Genomic DNA, 12,659 nt, shown 5'->3' with positions numbered 1-12,659 from the left:
CTTCTATCCATATCATTGTGGTTCATTTTTCATAGCTTTAATTGTAGAAAATATTCTCTGCTAGGCTTCAGGTTGTTCTCATCAATAGTTGCTCTGTAAATAGTTGTAATTTTGATGTGCTCATAGAAGCAGGTGAGCTCAGGGTCTTCTTACTCTATCATCTTGGCCACTTCTCTTTAAGATAGCTTTATATCACAAAATAACTAAACTGAGATGTAGGTAAGCCTTAATGACAATCAGAATAGAAGTCATTTTAGTACTGTTTGCTTTCTTTTTGTTTTTATAGATGTTGATTATCTTTACTTATAATATACAATCAGTTACTTAAGAAGAAAAAAAATGTAAAATTCCCTAAACAATAGTTTAATTTAGCATTGAATTCCAGAATAATTTTTCTTAGCTCAGAACAGTCATCAATGTGCAACATGTGGGTATCAATGATGCCAGTCAATCAATAGACACTTGTTGAGTGCTTGTGACATGCTGAAATAGTCCTCTGAATAGAAGAGAGTAAGTGGACATGCACAGAATATGTTAATACAAAATTTAAAGGGCAAGAAATACTGATGATACAAATTAAGAATAAAAGCCAGCATATGGTACAACATATGATAAAATCCAAAAGAGGAAATTCTGTAGAGTAAAGGGAGAAATGATGACTGTGGGATCTTAGTACAAAATTCTAGAACCAGAGCAATGAAGTTCACTTCCACCAATTATAAAATAGAGCCATAAGCTCAATCTTTCCAACAAGTTTCCTTAAAGACCCATTATCAACAAATAGGATTCGACATAAACTACATTTCTCTATTCCTACATGTTAAGCTCCCTAATTTTGCTATCTTTACAGTTTGTTTGCCTTACTAAGGTCTTTATATTTTGCTATAATTGAGATTTTTATGACAATGAATAATAAAATTGGGATAACTTCTATGAAAGCCCTTGTAAATAACTGAAAGAGGGTGCAGTAGTGGCTTTGGATGCCACAACTTAAATAATTCACTGGACTTTGTCTGGGAGGAAACTTTTAATAATGAATTAATTTCTTGACATTTTAAATTCATCTCATATATACTGTGCTAAAGTCACAAATGCATCAACATTTATGGAGTTTTATTCTTTTATAAGTATATGTTTTGGTATTAATAAACTAAATACAGTTTTAAATTTTAATTATAAAAATGAGAGCATATAAGGATAAATTGATCAAGCTCCTTTGATATCCAGTATTTAGCAAGTTTTTATATATAAATACTGAAGTGCAATATTCAGATATTTCCAATAGGAAAATCTGAATGAGTTACTGGCGGGTCTGTGCAGGAGGTCGGGGGAAACTTTTCACACAGCACACCTGGTCATGATGAGTCATGGTGATAAATAAATGATCAAATGTGTATACAGGGATTAAGAATTTATACACTAATCACCTCAGAACTTCTGACCCTTCTTATATGCTTTATTAAGTCCAGGTCCCTGGGCTGGCTCTAAAGCTTTGCCTAGCAGTTCATTTCTTCAGCAACTCAGGACTGATATGGAAGCTTAAATTCTACATAAATCTAATTAATCTCCAGCTCTAATCCCTAAGTGGTTGATATACAACTTGGGAATTTCAACATGTTTAACAAGTGTGCAGAAGCCACACAAATCCTAGTTTACCTGTCTGTCACCCTTCCTCTTCTCAACAGAGTTTTTTCTAAAAATTGATTTTCAAGATGAAAATTAACTGCTTCTCCAGATCATTGGATGGTCCTCAAGCATGCCACGGACCTCCATGGAGGTCTCTGAAGCTGCTCCCTCACTGCTATGTAATGAAGCTGTTCTCTGATTCCTTCAGCTCTTGTTTAAATGCCCATTCTCCCTTGTTTTCACTAAGCATTGTGCTCTCCTGTATTCTGTCTCAGAAAAGGACTTGAAACTAAATCACACTGAGGTACAAATGACCTAAATGTAATTTCCATTTTAACACAAGATCCAGAGTTATAAAAAAGTAATCAAGTTGTAACAGTGACATTTCAGGCATCGTATTCTAGGATTTATTGTCTTCTTCAGATCATACTTCATTGTCATATATACAGGTTGTTATATATACATATATATGACATATGTATAATTGTCATATATACAGGGTGATGGTCATATATTATTCTAAACTAATAGCTTATTATTCTAAACTAATGGCTTAGGTTAGAATTTGATCTTTCATTACTCTATTCCTTTTTCTCCAAATCTATACTTTGATTTGATTGTTAATTAGGTAGGCCTTTAGGGCTCTTTGCTATGTGCATTTCTCATACTACTCCAAGACTGTAGAATTAGGAAAGATAACCAGTAATACAATTCTCAAGCCAGGCTTTACCTTCATGTAGTCTTCTGGTCAATGAGTTCAGCAGTTAGCTGGTCAACAGTTAGTTCCTAAATGCCTTCCAAGAGCTAGATGCTGAACAAATGCATTGTTAGTTTTGATTGTAATAGTTATGGGGCAGGAGAGGACTGAGATGGAAAGAAGGAACTTTTATTTTTGCTGAAAATGTCTTTTTCATAAAGTGTTTTTTGTTTGTTTGTTTTAGCTGAGTTGATGTCATGGGTAACTCCCTAGACAAATCAAACCTAGCTGAAATTAATAGATGTATTTCCAGTCTCTAATAGTGACCAAATAGATGTGCAGTCCTCTAGCATCTGCATGTTTGAAATCATCATGCAGATTGGAAATTTTTTTGTTTGTTTCAACAACTAAAAAGACCTGTGTAATATGCAAAGTTGTAAGAGAGCAACAATTCAGAATGTTGTCTACCAAAGTAACCACAAACTTATCTATTCATTTCCATGCTACTGCTCACTGAAGAATTCATTAAGACCAAGGCAAGAGACAATAATATATGAGGCATTTTGCAGAGCTGAGGCCTAGAAAGTATATGAGAATAGTGACTTTTTGAAGACTGAATATCTGAAATGTCTTTATTTCATTCTCTTCTCAACTTGATTAGTTTGATGCATCATTAAATTCTTGATTGGAAATTATCTTCTCCTCAATATTTTGCTGCTAAAAAGTCAGGTATCATTCCATTTCCTATTCTGGTGGGTATAAATTTTCTGTCAGTTTCTCTCTCTCTTTTATCATCATCATCATCTTTCTGTCTCTGGTTTTATAAAAATTAATGATAATTGTGCCTCAATGCATCTTTTTATTCATTAAAATGACCATTAGTGGAACCTTTTGATATACAAAGTTATATCTTTCAGTTCTGAGAATTTTTTGTTATTTTGTTGATAATTTTTTACATTTATTCTGTATTTTTATTTCTGGATTTCTGCTTATTTATATATTGGAATTGGTAAATTGATCCTCCAGTTTGTTTTCTTTTCTCTGTGATTTACTTGCTCATTTTTCTATTCTACTTTCTGCATGATTTCCTCTAATATTATTTTGTAATCCTCACAAGGATTTTAAAACAATTTTAAAACTTCAGATATCATATTTTTAATGTCCAAGAGCTCATATTTGTTATATGATTGTTTCATTATTTAAGTGTTTTGTTCTTACTTACAATCTTAAATCTATGACAATATTAATCAGCCTTTTTGATTTTCTTCTGTTCTCTATATTGCCTCCATTTCCTCCAAATGCTTATTGACTACTTGTTGTTGTGATTTTTTTTTTTGGTTGTTGTTGTTTGCTTGCTTATTTTGGTCTTTCTCTTTCATATTAAAGGCATTCAAAAATGACTAATATCATTGGAAGTCCCTTTTACTTAACTGTGATACAGTACAATCTGATTGGAAGCTTTATGTGTGGCAAGATTTTATAAAATTGTGGGTTTCTTTTGGGCATTTCATTAGGGCTCCCAAATATCTATACATTTAGCATTTTTCCCTTGGGCTAATTTGTGCAAGTAACAATGTTCCAATCATGCCTGTGACATTAAACCTGGCTTCCAGCATTCTGGAAGTTAAGTGGAGGAAATGAACTCGGAATCTCACTGTTCAGTATATAGACTGTTACATAGTCCCCCTGTTTCACCTGCTCAAATTTAGAGCCATTTTCATTCAGTATCTCAAGGAAAATAAACTATTGTATACTTCTAGAGTTATTTGTCCCTCCCAAATTTATTCTTACTAAATAATAGAATTTTAGTTGAGCACTAAATAATAGAATTTTAGTTGAGCACATGGCTACCCAGCTAGAAACTACATTTTTCAAATTCCTCACAACAAAGTTTCTGAGTGATTATTAGGTTCCTACAATTAGAGTCACTCGTTCAAGATTTGAATGTCAGAAGTGAAGTTGATTCCATTTTCTTTTGGCAACTGACTATTAACCCTGGCTATCAGATTAGAATTTTGCAGAAGAAGGCTCCAGTTTCTAGTTTCCTGAGTATCAGGAAAATCGCCCAGTAGTGGTGACTTTTTCACCCAACCTCTTAATCGCTGGAATGAACACTTAGGCAGCCACTTTTCAGCTTCCTGAGATTCAAAGCTTAGTATGGCTGTGGCCATGGCTCCAGACCTAGACTATTATAACTCCAATAGTGACATCAGAGGCTTAACTAGCCAGTTTTATATTTGCTGGCATCATTCAAGATACCCAGTTTAGAATCTGCTCTTTTTCCCCCTTTCATGGTTCTGTAAACATATCATTCACTGTATTAAATCTTTTCCATCTTAAAATACCTGGGGTTGTTTCTACTTCTTGTACTTTTTCTGAAATTTCTCTCAGTTATGTGTTGGACTTTGAAAATTAATCCTCTAATTAGTTTCTCTCTTTTTCTGAATAGGCTGATATTTAGAGTTAGAGTGTATAAGCTTGCTTCTTATCTGTATCTTCTTCTGTAAGAATTGAGACGTCATTGTTCCCCTCTGTACTAAGCAAAATACCACTAAAGTATATACTTTTCATCTTGCTCTCTTCCATTGTTAACTCCTTTTCCCTTCTTTATATGTATATGTTGGGAGAGGATTATACTTGTTTTATATTTTTACTATCACTTTCCTACTATTTCAGAAAAGATTAATGAAAACTCAGGTGTTCAATCTGCAACGTTAAATTAGAATTTTCTACTGTTGTTAATTACCTGAATATCTTTTTGCTAGGGAATGCATTTGGACTCTGTTATGATGGCATTAGACATTATGTCTTTGAGTGATGGAGAAGGATAACAGTTCTGAGAAAAGAAAATGAAAAAAAGATAAAAATTCTTTGTGGTTTTCTAAGTATTTTGTAGTTCCTACTTTTTTCTATTCACTTTTTTCTTTCCATCTGAGTGGAATAAAAGTTCTGCTCCGTATTTCTGCTTTATGCTTCACTGCTCCAAAATCTGATACAGTTTGAAGATGGGCTCAATAAAACTATAGTTATTGAGTCAGACAGCCTAAAATCCCTTGAAATTCAATGATTCATTCTTTGGAAATACCACTCCTGTCCAAATAAGGAAAGTAAGAATCTGGCTTACTATGAAATAAAAAGAAGGAGCTCACGAAATCTGTATGCATTTTAAGGTTACAAAGATTTTAAGTTGCAGATTTTGTAACAATTTTATAGACACGTTTGTGGGTTTTAAAATTCAAGTTAATGGACAAGTTTTCAAAAGGGGACAGTTTCCCTATATGTCCCTGAAAAGTATAAGGCAGAGAGCCATAGAGGCTCTCTGTGACACCCTGGCTCATTTCTTTTTGCAACCATCTTGTGTTAAGTATTGATAGCAACGTGTGCTTACTATAAATTCCACAGTCTGTGTGCCTGGTACTTGCTAGGGAGTGCACATTCTGGTATGTGTTTCTTATTTGGATGGCAAAACACATGCTTCCTAAATTCTTAATTTTAAGATACTGAATAGCTAAAAATAATTCTGCTCCATTGGTTTCTGTGGACATTGTCAATTTTCAGCTTTAACAGACTAAAACCTCCATTTAACAGACTAAAAATCAAAGAGAGTTAAAATTAAAACACTAAGAAGAATTACATGTCTACAGACAATATTTCAAAAAAGAGGTGGCAAATGAGAGGTTAGAAAAGACAACTGTAATCTGTTCTTAAAAATTAAATAATTTCTTCACATTTTTTACTCCTTTGATCAAAATTATTTTTAAAAAATAAGTCCAATATCACACTAGTCTTTCTGTATAAAAGACAAAGGGTGGAGTGGAAGGAAAAAATATGCATATTTTTAAAATGAAGAATCCGTCATTGACTTCATTATTAAAATATTAGATGCAGAAACAATTTTAAAGAATTCTGTGTTCTCTATTTGATGTATTCCTGAACCAATCATAAGTAGAATTAGCCTAGATCATTGTAAGGAGAACATAGAAAGTTGTAATGACTTCAGTCCCAAAGAAGTCAAATCAGCCTGAAGAAAATATTTAGGAGCTAGAAAACAAAAATTTAACTTTTTTCTCTTCTTCAAGAGTTTAATCCTCCTCTTCCTCATTCTTCTTTTTTTTTTTTCTTTTAAAGTGTTCACATTTTATTAACATTACATTCCCCATATTATCACCACAGAATATAAATTCAGGTCAGATGAGAGAACTTCACAAATGGAATAAAGCTTTCTGTAGCATACCAAAGTTTGTATAAAATGTCTGACTAAATCAGCTTGCTCAAAAATCATTAATCACTTCCATGATAGATAATTTATTTAGTTTAACATTTATGATTCTTAGAAAATAAACATACTATACACACTTTAAACAGTGTTTTCCATTTACCTTTTCATAAGCACTTAAAATACATATTTCTGCTTGAAGATGACATTTAAAAATTATTCTAAAATAGCAGCAGCAAAATAAAGTTCTGCAATAACAAAAAAGCAAAACTAGGATCCATAATTAAGTTATTATCATATTTACAAGTATGATCCTGAAATAAATACTACTTCTAAGCATCTCTGTTATCAGTTTTCATGTTTGGTTTAAACACACACAATTTGTCAGTGTGGGGAGGCTTATAATATTATAATATTATATTCTATGCATTGTTCTGAAAGGGTTCCTCAAGAGCAAACCAGTCCTAAAAACCGAATGCCATAAAGCAAATAGGATTCCTACGTAACGTCAAAAGCATGTGATATTTTGTAGCAGCTAGGAGTATTTCACGATTGGCTTGTTCTCTTCTTTAGAACTAATTTCATGAGGAGAGCTTAAGAAGGTGGACATTTTACCATTATCATGTGCATGTAAAAGTGACATGTTTCTTTTGTGCTAATTTGATTCCCCTGAATGACATAGTTAGTGAGCTAGTCACCAATAATTTCGTGACCAGGCAAATCAAACCTGCAAAAAAAGAAGCCAGTTTCAAATTACCATGTTATTGTCTCACCCACTCAAACAATTTATTTTCAACATAAACATATAACCTCTATATGAGATGTCTGACTAAAGCAAGCACTATCAACAAGACCAAGACTGCATCTCTTCTAAGGTTTAGCTTTTGGCCAGAATTCCTGATACATAGAATAGTCCATACCAAGAGTCATTGTTCCTCCAACAAAGCCTTGGGTTGTCAGGCACATGTGAACCAGGTGAATGGACATTTTAGTATTTTCTCTTCTCTTCAATTTATATAATTCATACACAACGATTGCTGCAAAACCTGCCATTCCAATGGGGACAAATGGTGCCCCTCTGGCTATTCATATAAATTTAGATCCATGATCTTCATTATATGAAGAAAGAGAAACATCTGTGTTGGTAGACAGTGATTGAAGAATCTTTTGAAAACCACAGGACTTCTTTAAGTCATTTAAATTCTCTGGTTCTGTTCTCCAGAAGAGATCACATCTTGGATCACAAATCAAGCCTTGGAAAATTTAAGAAAATTGAAATCTTATCAATCATCTTTTCCAACAACAATGCTATGAGATTAGAAATCAATTACAGGAAAAAAACTGTAAAAATCACAATCACATGGAGGCTGAACAGTGTGCTGCTAAATAACCAAGAGATCACTGAAGACATCAAAGAAGAAATTAAAAAATACATAGAAACAAAATACAATGAAAAGACGATGAACCAAAACCTATGGAATGCAGGGAGAGGACTGGGGCTGTCTGTGTGAACACAACCTGAAGGGACTAGTGTGCCACAGCCAGCAGGGAGGGAGTCCAGGAAAAAGTCTGTAGGTGCCGAAGAGGAAAGAGATGTTTTCTTGCCTCTTTGTTTCCTGGTGAACGAGGAGAGGGGATTAAGAGCGTCACTTAAAGGAGTTCCAGAGACAGGTGCGAGCCACGGTTATCATCACGGACCCCAGAGACGGGCATGAGACACTAAGGCTGCAGCTGCAGCTACCAAGAAGCCTGTGTGCAAGCACAGGTCACTATCCACACCTCCTCTGCTGGGGGTCTGTGCAGCCTGCCACTGCAAGGTCCCGTGATCCAGGTACAATTTCCCCAGGAGAACACACCATGTGCCTCATGCTGGTTCAACATCACACCGGCCTCCACCACCACAGGATGGTCCCGCATTCTGTACCCCTCCCTACCCCAGGCCTGAGTGAGCCATAGCCTCTGAATCAGCTTCTCCTTTAACCCTATCTTGTCTGAGCAAAGAACAGATGCCCTCAGGCGACCTAAACGCAGAGGTGGGGCCAAATCAAAGCTGAACCCCAGGAGCTGTGCGAACAAAGAAAAGAAAGGGAAATTCCTCCCAGCAGGCTGAGGATCAGCAGATTAAATCTCCACAATCAACTTGATGTACCCTGCATCTGTGGAATATCTGAATAGACAATGAATAATACCAAACTGAGGAGGTGGACTTTGGGAGCAATGATATATATATATATAAATTTTTTTTTTCTCGTTTTCTCTTTTTGTGAGTGTGTATGTCTATGCTTCTGTGTGTGATTTTGTCTGTATAGCTTTGCTTTTACCATTTGCCCTAGGGTTCTATCTGTCCTTTTTTTTTAATTTTATTTTTACTATAGTTTTTAGCACTTGTTATCATTGGTGGAGTTGATTTTTGGTTTGGTTGCTCCCTTCTGTCTATCTTTCTTTTCTTTTTAATTTTTTAAATAATTATTTTATTTTAATATTTATTTTATTTTATTTTACTTTCTTTTCTTTTATCTTCTTTATTTCTTTATTTTTTTCTACTTTTATTCTGAGGCATGTGGATTACAGGCTCTTAGTGCTCCAGCCAGACATCAGGGCTGTTCCTCTGAAGTGGGAGAGCCAAGTTCAGGACACTGGTACACAAGAGACCACAAAGTTCCATGTAATATCAAACAGTGAAAATCTCCCAGAGATTTCTATCTCAACGCCAAGACCCAGCTCCACTCAATGACCAGCAAGCTACAGTGCTGGACACCCTATGCCAAACAACTAGCAAGACAGAAGCACAATCCCATCCATTAGCAGAGAGGCTACATAAAATCATAATAGGGCCACAGAAACCGCAAAACACACCACCAGACGTGGACCTGCCCACCAGAAAGACAAGATCCAGACTCATCTACCAGAACACAGGCACTAGGCCCCTCCACCAGGAAGCCTACACAAACCACTGAAACAACCATAGCCACTGGGGACAGGCACCAAAAACAATGGGAACTAAGAACATGCAGCCCACAAAAAGGAGACCTCAAACACAATAAGTTAGGCAAAATGAGAAGACAGAGAAACACACAGCAGATGAAGGAGCAAGGCAAAAACCCACCAGACCTAACAAATGAAGATGAAATAGGCAGACTACCTGAAAAAGAATTCAGAATAATGACAGTAAAGATGATCTAAAATCTTGGAAATAGAATGAAGAAAATACAAGAAATGTTTAACAAGAACCTAGAAGAAATAAAAAGCAAACAAACAGTGAATGAACAACACAATAAAAGAAATTAAAAATTCTCTAGAAGGGATCAATAGCAGAATAACTGAGGCAGAAGAACCAATAAGTGACCTGGAATATAAAATGGTGGAAATAATTATTGCAGAGCAGAATAAAGAAAAAAGAATGAAAAGAATTAAGGACAATCTCAGAGACCTCTGGGACAACATTAAACACACCAACATTCGAATTACAGGGGTCCCAGAAGAAAAAGAGAAAAAGAAAGGGACTGAGAAAATATTTGAAGAGATTAGAGTGGAAAACTGCCCTACTATGGGAAAGGAAAATGTTAATCAAGCCCAGGCAGCACAGAGAGCCCCATACACAATAAATCCAAGGAGACACACACAAAGACACATATAAATAAAACTATCAATAATTAAATAAAAAGAAAAAAATATTAAAAGCAGCAAGGGAAAACAACAAATAACATAAAAGGGAATCCCCATAAGGTTAACAGCTGATCTTTCAGCAGAAACTCTACAAGCCAGAAGGGAGAGGAAGGACATATTTAAACAAAACCTATAACCAAGATTACTCTACCCAGCAAGGATCTCGTTCAGATTTGATGGAGAAATTAAAACCTTTACAGAGAAACAAAAACTAAGAGAATTCAGTACCACAAAACCAGCTTTATAACAAATACTGAAGGAACTTCTCTAGGCAGGCAACACAAGAGAAAGAAAAGACCTAAAATAACAAACCCAAAACAGTTAATAAAATGGTAATAGGAACATAGATATTGATAATTTCCTTAAATGTAAATGGCTTAAATGCTCCAACCAAAAGATAAACTAGCTGAATGGATACAAAAATAAGACCCATATATATGCTGTCTATAGGAGACCCACTTCAGACCTAGGGACACATACAGACTGAAAGTGAGGGGATGGAAAACGATATTCCATGCAAATGGAAATCAAAAGAAAGCTGGAGTTGCAATTCTCCTATCAGACAAAATGGACTTTAAAACAAAGATTATTTCAAGAGACAAAAAAAGACACTACCTAATGATCAGGGGATCAATCCAAGAAGAAGATAAAATAATTGTAAATATTTATGCCCCCAACATAGGAGCACCTCAATATGTAAGGAAAATACTAAAAGCCATAAAAGGGGAAATCCACAGTAACACAATAATAGTAGGGGATTTTAACACCCCACTTTCACCAAAGGACAGTTCATCAAAAATGAAAATAAATAAGGAAACACAAGCTTTAAAAGATACATTAAACAAGATAGACTTAATTGATATTTATACGGCATTCCATCCAAAAACAAAGGAATACACATTCTTCTGAAGTGCTCATGGAACATTCTCCAAGATAGATCACACCTTGGGTCATAAATCAAGCCTTGGTAAATTGAAGAAATTGAAATCATATCAAGTATCTGTTCCGACCACAATGCTATGAGACTAGATATCAATTACAGGAAGAAATCTGTAAAAATTACAAACACATGTTGGCTAAACTATACACTACTTAATAACCAAGGGATCACTGAGGAAATCAAAGAGGAAATCAAAATATACCGAGAAACAAATGAAAATGAAAACACGACCACCAAAAACCTATAGGATGTAGCAAAAGCAGTTCGAAGAGGGAAGTTTATAGCAATACAATCCTACCTTAAGAAACAAGAAACATCAGAAATAAACAACCTAAACTTACATCTTAAGCTATTAGAGAAAGAAGAACAACAAAAAAAACCCCAAAGTTAACAGAAGGAAAGAAATCATAAAGATCAGATCAGAAATAAATGAAAAAGAAATGAAGGAAACGATAGCAAAGATCAATAAAATTAAAAGCTGTTTCTTTGAGAAGATAAACAAAATTGATAAACCATTAGTGAGATTCATGAAGAAAAAAATGAATTAGATAGAATTAGAATAGAATTAGAAATGAAAAAGAAGAAGTAATAACTGACACTGCAGAAACACAAAGGATCGTGAGAAATTACTGCAATCAACTATATGCCAATTAAATGGACAGCCTGGAAGAAATGGACAAATTCCTAGAAGTGCACAACCTTCCAAGACTGAAACAGGATGAAATAGAAAATATGAACAGAACAATCCCAAGCACTGAAATTGAAACTGTGATTAAAATCTTCCAATAAACAAAACCCAGGACCAGATGGCTTCACAGGAGAATTCTATCAAACATTTAGAGAAGAGCTAACACCTATCCTTCTCAAACTCTTCCAAAATATAGCAGAGGGAGGAACACTCCCAAGCCCATGCTACGAGGCCACCATCAACCTGATACCAAAACCAGACAAAGTTGCGAGAAAGAAAGAAAACTACAGGCCAATATCACTGATGAACATAGATGCAAAGATCCTTAACAAAATACTAGCAAACAGAATCCAACAGCACATTAAAGGATCATACACCATAATCAAGGGGGGTTTATCCCAGGAATGCAAGGATGCTTCAATATATGCAAATCAATCAATATGATACACCACAGTAACAAATTGAAGGAGAAAATCCACATGATGATCTCAATAGATGCAGAGAAAGTTTTCGACAGAATTCAACACCCATTTATGATAAAAACCCTCTAGAATGTAGGCATAGAGGGGACTTTCCTCAACATAATAAAGGCCATATATGACAAACACACAGCCAACATCATCCTCAATGGTGAAGAACTGAAACCTTTTCCATTAAGATCAGTAACAAGGAAAGGTTGCCCACTCTCCCCACTATTATTCAACATAGTTTTGGAAGTTTTAGCCACCGCAATCAGAGAAGAAAAAGAAATAAAAGGAATCCAAATCTGAAAACATAACACAAAGTTGTCATTGTTTTCAGATGTCATGATACTATACATAGAGAT

The 12,659-nt window shown here is 34.9% G+C and overlaps 1 protein-coding gene and 1 pseudogene across 1 annotated transcript in view; both read right to left on the bottom strand.

The window, feature by feature from the left end:
• The window catches only part of GUCY1A2 (guanylate cyclase 1 soluble subunit alpha 2), a 417,832-nt gene that overhangs the window by 10,577 nt on the left and 394,596 nt on the right, over positions 1-12,659 (bottom strand). The gene's annotated exons all lie outside the window — the stretch shown is intronic.
• On the bottom strand, positions 7,410-8,456 carry LOC132493237 (HIG1 domain family member 1A, mitochondrial-like; annotated as a pseudogene).

Source organism: Mesoplodon densirostris, chromosome 7 (assembly GCF_025265405.1).
Source record: "Mesoplodon densirostris isolate mMesDen1 chromosome 7, mMesDen1 primary haplotype, whole genome shotgun sequence".
Taxonomy (NCBI): Eukaryota; Metazoa; Chordata; class Mammalia; order Artiodactyla; family Ziphiidae; genus Mesoplodon; species Mesoplodon densirostris.
The sequence above is the reverse complement of the archived record's forward strand: the minus strand, read 5'-3'. Positions and strand labels throughout refer to the sequence as shown.